Consider the following 7,004-nt stretch of genomic DNA (forward strand, 5'->3'; position numbering starts at 1 on the left):
CTGTGTCCTCTCGTTAGTCTGGCTAAGGGTTTATCTATCTTGTTGATTTTCTCAAAGAACCAACTTTTGGTTCTGTTGATTCTTTCTATGGTCCTTTTTGTTTCTACTTGGTTGATTTCAGCTCTGAGTTTGATTATTTCCTGCCTTCTACTCCTCCTGGGTGTATTTGCTTCTTTTTGTTCTAGAGCTTTTAGGTGTGCTGTCAAGCTGCTGACATATGCTCTTTCCTGTTTCTTTCTGCAGGCACTCAGCGCTATGAGTTTTCCTCTTAGCACAGCTTTCATTGTGTCCCATAAGTTTGGGTATGTTGTATCTTCATTTTCATTAAATTCTAAAAAGTTTTTAATTTCTTTCTTTATTTCTTCCTTGACCAGGTTATCATTGAGTAGAGCATTGTTCAATTTCCACGTATATGTGGGCATTCTTCCCTTATTGTTATTGAAGACCAGTTTTAGGCCGTGGTGGTCCGATAGCATGCATGGGATTATCTCTATCTTTCTGTACCTGTTGAGGCCCGTTTTTTGACCAATTATATGGTCAATTTTGGAGAAAGTACCATGAGGAGCTGAGAAGAAGGTATATCCTTTTGCTTTAGGATAGAATGTTCTATAAATATCCGTTAAGTCCATTTGGCTCATGACTTCTCTTAGTCTGTCGACATCACTGTTTAATTTCTGTTTCCATGATCTGTCCATTGATGAGAGTGGGGTGTTGAAGTCTCCCACTATTATTGTGTGAGGTGCAATGTGTGTTTTGAGCTTTAGTAAGGTTTCTTTTACGTATGTAGGTGCCCTTGTATTTGGGGCATAGATATTTAGGATTGAGAGTTCATCTTGGTGGATTTTTCCTTTGATGAATATGAAGTGTCCTTCCTTATCTTTTTTGATGACTTTTAGTTGGAAATTGATTTTATTTGATATTAGAATGGCTACTCCAGCTTGCTTCTTCTGACCATTTGCTTGGAAAGTTGTTTTCCAGCCTTTCACTCTGAGGTAGTGTCTGTCTTTGTCTCTGAGGTGTGTTTCCTGTAGGCAGCAGAATGCAGGGTCCTCATTGCGTATCCAGTTTGTTAATCTATGTCTTTTTATTGGGGAGTTGAGGCCATTGATATTGAGAGATATTAAGGAATAGTGATTATTGCTTCCTGTTATATTCATATTTGGATGTGAGGTTATGTTTGTGTGCTTTCATTCTCTTTGTTTTGTTGCCAAGACGATTAGTTTCTTGCTTCTTCTAGGGTATAGCTTGCCTCCTTATGTTGGGCTTTACCATTTATTATCCTTTGTAGTGCTGGATTTGTAGAAAGATATTGTGTAAATTTGGTTTTGTCATGGAATATCTTGGTTTCTCCATCAATGTTAATTGAGAGTTTTGCTGGATACAGTAACCTGGGCTGGCATTTGTGTTCTCTTAGGGTCTGTATGACATCAGTCCAGGATCTTCTGGCCTTCATAGTTTCTGGCGAGAAGTCTGGTGTGATTCTGATAGGTCTCCCTTTATATGTTACTTGACCTTTTTCCCTTACTGCTTTTAATATTCTTTCTTTATTTTGTGCGTTTGGTGTTTTGACAATTATGTGACGGGAGGTGTTTCTTTTCTGGTCCAATCTATTTGGAGTTCTGTAGGCTTCTTGTATGTCTATGGGTATCTCTTTTTTTAGGTTAGGGAAGTTTTCTTCTATGATTTTGTTGAAGATATTTACTGGTCCTTTGAGCTGGGAGTCTTCACTCTCTTCTATACCTATTATCCTTAGGTTTGATCTTCTCATTGAGTCCTGGATTTCCTGTATGTTTTGGACCAGTAGCTTTTTCCGCTTTACATTATCTTTGACAGTTGAGTCAATGATTTCTATGGAATCTTCTGCTCCTGAGATTCTCTCTTCCATCTCTTGAATTCTGTTGGTGAGGCTTGTATCTACAGCTCCTTGTCTCTTCTTTTGGTTTTCTATATCCAGGGTTGTTTCCATGTGTTCTTTCTTGATTGCTTCTATTTCCATTTTTAATTCCTTCAACTGTTTGATTGTGTTTTCCTGGAATTCTTTCAGGGATTTTTGCGATTCCTCTCTGTAGGCTTTTACTTGTTTATTAATGTTTTCCTGTGCTTCCCTAAGTGTGTTCATGTCTTTCTTGAAGTCCTCCAGCATCATGATCAAATATGATTTTGTAACTAGATCTTGCTTTTCTGGTGTGTTTGGATATTCCATGTTTGTTTTGGTGGGAGAATTGGGCTCCGATGATGGCATGTAGTCTTGGTTTCTGTTGCTTGGGTTCCTGCGCTTGCCTCTCGCCATCAGATTATCTCTAGTGTTACTTTGTTCTGCTATTTCTGACAGTGGCTAGACTGTCCTATAAGCCTGTGTGACAGGAGTGCTGTAGACCTGTTTTCCTCTCTTTCAGTCAGTTATGGGGACAGAGTGTTCTGCTTTCTGGCGTGTAGTTTTTCCTCTCTACAGGTCTTCAGCTGTTCCTGTGGGCCTGTGTCTTGAGTTCACCAGGCAGCTTTCTTGCAGCAGAAAATTTGGTCTTACCTGTGGTCCCGAGGCTCAGGTTCGCTCGTGGGGTGCTGCCCACGGGCTCTCTGCAGCAGCAGCAACCAGGAAGACCTGTGCTGCCCCTTCCGGGAACTTCAGTGCACCAGGGTTCCAGATGGTCTTTGGCTTTTTCCTCTGGCGTCCGAGATGTGTGTGCAGGGAGCAGTCACTTCTGGTTTCCCAGGCTTGTCTGCCTCTCTGAAGGTTTAGCTCTCCCTCCCACGGGATTTGGGTGCAGCGAACTGTTTATCCGGTCTGTTTCTTTCAGGTTCCGGCGGTGTCTCAGGCACAGGGGTCCTGCCGCTCCTGGGCCCTTCCCCACGGGAGCCCAGAGGCCTTATACAGTTTCCTCTTGGGCCAGGGATGTGGGCAGGGGTGAGCAGTGTTGGTGGTCTCTTCCGCTCTGCAGCCTCAGGAGTGCCCACCTGACCAGGCGGTTGGGTCTCTCTCTCACCGGGTCTGGGAGCAGAGAGCTGCTGCGGGCCGGGATCCGCGGGTGTGGGACTTCCGGTAAACACAGAACGTGCCCGGTCCTACAGAAATTCTGCTTTCCTGTGTCCCAAGCTCACCAGGCAGCTTTCTTGCAGCAGAAAATTTGGTCTTACCTGTGGTCCCGAGGCTCAGGTTCGCTCGTGGGGTGCTCCCCACGGGCTCTCTGCAGCAGCAGCAACCAGGAAGACCTGTGCCGCCCCTTCCGGGAGCTTCAGTGCACCAGGGTTCCAGATGGTCTTTGGCTTTTTCCTCTGGCGTCCGAGATGTGTGTGCGGGGAGCAGTCACTTCTGGTTTCCCAGGCTTGTCTGCCTCTCTGAAGGTTTAGCTCTCCCTCCCACGGGATTTGGGTGCAGAGAACTGTTTATCCGGTCTGTTTCTTTCAGGTTCCGGCGGTGTCTCAGGGTCAGGGGTCCTGCCGCTCCTGGGCCCTCCCCCACGGGAGCCCAGAGGCCTTATACAGTTTCCTCTTGGGCCAGGGATGTGGGCAGGGGTGAGCAGTGTTGGTGGTCTCTTCCGCTCTGCAGCCTCAGGAGTGCCCACCTGACCAGGCGGTTGGGTCTCTCTCTCACCGGGTCTGGGAGCAGAGAGCTGCTGCGGGCCGGGATCCGCGGGTGTGCGCTTCTCTTAAAATAATAACAAAAGGGTAAAAATGGTGTTTGGTCTAAATATTAAAGATAGGTGTAGCCATTTCAATTTTGTTTCTCATTGGTTTTAAATGTATAAATATGCTCTGCTTGCCTTGGTTGTGGACTATTGGCTTTCAAGTTATTGGATATGGTTAAAAAGGTATAATACTGGCAACAGAAAGTTGACATAAAGCTGGTAATTTGGATGAGGTAATTCTAGACAACTTGTGACATTGAGCCAACCCAGGGAAACAGGTCTAAATTGAGGTAATGTTTTTATGGAATTCTTATGCTAGAAACCAGGCTTCTAAAAGAATTTAGGAAATTGTCCTTTTGTTGAGGTATTGGAGAAAATTGACAGTCAAACTTTACAACATAATAGATAGACTTGGGGTGCCTTGGAGACTAGATTGTTTGTTGGGGGTTGAGTTTTGCTTTCCAAAGCTGTGGCTTGCCCAGAAGTTATCTGTATTTTAATGCTAATTCCACTGCCCCAAAAACAGCTGCCTAACAAGTTTTACTTTCCAAAGTTGTGGCTTGCCCAGAAGTTATCTGTATTTTAATGCTAATTTCCACTGCCCAGAGAACAGCTGCCTAGTCACTTACTCAAAATTCAGGTGACCTGGTGGCTGTGTTCTGGTGTTACAAAGAGAACTTAAAGATTGTGATTTAGGATTACCAGTGTTACATTGACTAACTCAAACTTATTGTTAATTAAGGAAAAATCAAACAGGTAGAGATTGTTACAGGATTTATAAGGATTGATGAGGTTTTAGAACTTGTGAGAACATTACAGCCAGTTTCCTTACTCCAACTGCCATTTCAAGACAGATTTAGAGGATTGATTTTATACAATTTGTTTTCGTCATAACAATTGTGAGTTTTCATTTCGTGAGCTTGCTTATAGTTTTAGAGAGCCCATAAAGTGATATCATTAAGAATGGCTAACAGCCTCATATTAGGTAATTTTGTTGCTTCTTCAGTGTAAGAAGTTAGAACTTAAATCTTTCAATGTATATGGAAATGTTTACTACAAACCTTTGCTCTCAAAATGAGCTTTAATATTTGGGGAGTAGCTGTTACACTACTCCAGATAAGAATATTTAAAGCTAATTTTAAGCTTCTAAAGATATGTTAATTGGCTAAGTACCTCACCTTACCAGAGGACTTAGGTCTTTGTTATGCACATTGGAGATAAAGCTTCAGCTATGTTAGTACAGAGTTGTGGACTGGAGTCCTGGAAGTATTTTAAATAGAAACCTGGTAAAACATATCTTATTCCAAACAACAGTTAATTGGTTATTACTAAATACTGATATTTGGCCTATTACATATACAAATTTTTCAGACAAAATTGATAATTTTACTCTTTACATGCTTTTGTACTTCCTACATATTTGTGCGTACAACCCATAGAAAATGCGCTTACTGTATTTATAGGTGGTTCATCTAATGAAAAGGCTACAGGTATGATTAGATCACTTGTTTATTCTCTTGAATTTCTATTGCTTCAACACAGATTATTAAATTCCATGCTTTAGCCGCTGTTTTTTTTTTTTTTTTTTCTTTTTTTTCCGGAGCTAGGGACCGAACCCAGGGCCTTGCGCTTGCTAGGCAAGTGCTCTACCGCTGAGCTAAATCCCCAACCCCTAGCCGCTGTTTTTAAAATGTTAAAAAAATCAAGCTTTCTATTCATATACTGATAGCCAATGTGTGGCTTGTGGTTTACAATTGATTTCAATTACTTAATGCTTTATTAGAGGCAGGTTTTCTACTTAAAATCAGTGAGTGATTTCAGTGTAAATTGTCTGATAACTCACTGTCCTTTCAGTGCTCTGGCTCAAACAACTAAACAAAACCATAGACCCAGCTCTTTGAAAATGGTAATGGAGTTGATAACACACCCTCACGAAAAGAGGAAGACTCCTTTTGCTTCCTTTCAACGCCCAGCCTCACCCTGCCAACTCAGGGATTTCTAAATAAGGCTAAATCTGGACCTTGTTTACAGTATTTGACATTTCTAATTAATGCTTATGTTTAGATAAATAAAGCTGGTGAGGGGCTGGAGAGATGGCTTAGTGGTTAAGAGCACTAAGTACTGTTCCTTTATAGGACATTTAAGAACTCAAACTAGATTGCCTGGGCTCTTTAACAAGGGAGGACAAGATACCAGACAGATTATAGGCCTTACACAGGAACAATTAGTCAAAAAATCTCATTCTTTATATATCCAATACAATTATGCTAGAGACAATATTTTGGTATACAAGTCAATTTATAAATACAAGTGCTCAGTGTCCTCAACTTAATCCTCGAGGACTTACCTTAATAAATAATATCTTTACTATATCTTTATAAATAAAAAGGGGGAGTTATCCCTGTATGCTAAAATATGCTCCTTTTATTTCAATTTTAAAATATTTCAATTTTAAAAATTTGGATGCCAAAGTTTATGGCACCCTACAACTAGGCATACTTCTGCCTAGGTGAAATAGAGAGATCCACTTATTGACATGTTCCTGTCCAGATATTTTATATGGGGAAGAGGGAATGTTTGTGTTTTATCTACAGGATGCTACAGGAGTGTGCCAGCTGCCTGAGTGTCTGGTGAGACATGCTGATCCTGGGAGCATGAAGATTCAGCTCTCGTGGTTCGGGTCCCTGGAGTCATTCCTCTGCCCTGAGAGGAAGATAGAAGATGCCCCTTCATCCTTTGTCATCACAGAGATTTTGCCGTTGCTGCAGTCAGTGTTACCGCTGCGTGTGTTCGCGTCCCATTGTGGCCTACGCTCAGACTCTATACACTGCTGCCTCCTGGAGAAGACTGGACTCCAGCTGTTACCCCTGTCCTTTCATTTCCCTGGTGACTCTTGCTGCCTTAACTGGTAACTGGTGTTGTCATTTTACAGACTGTAGCTTCACAGAAAGCTACCTGTGTAAAGCTACAGTGACTGGAGAACTCTGTCCTGGTTATACAGATCTCAGAAATGGTTCCATTGTCTGCTGGTTGTTCCAGAGAAGAATGATCCTGAACTGTCCTGGAAAAGACCTTGACACTTTCGCTGCTATTGTAGCAGCCATTACTGCTGCAGACATTGTGTCTGCAGTGTCTGGAGTTATCCTCCCCCAATCTATTGTTAGACAAGTACAGTGGGTGAACTTTCTGGAGTAGTTACTAACAATTGGGAATTCAAAATTTTATTATAAGAGCGGCTTGACTACGGTCCTTGGTGGTAACAGCTGAGGAGGACCATATGAGGTGCCCACTACTTATCGGGAGTGGCTCTGTTTGATGCAGCCCTATGCTGTGGATCAGTATTCATACCATGGTTGGTTTACAAACTCAGATCTCAAC

The sequence above is a fragment of the Rattus norvegicus genome, chromosome 1, assembly GCF_021556685.1.
Source record: "Rattus norvegicus strain SHRSP/BbbUtx chromosome 1, alternate assembly SHRSP_T2T, whole genome shotgun sequence".
NCBI lineage: Eukaryota > Metazoa > Chordata > Mammalia > Rodentia > Muridae > Rattus > Rattus norvegicus.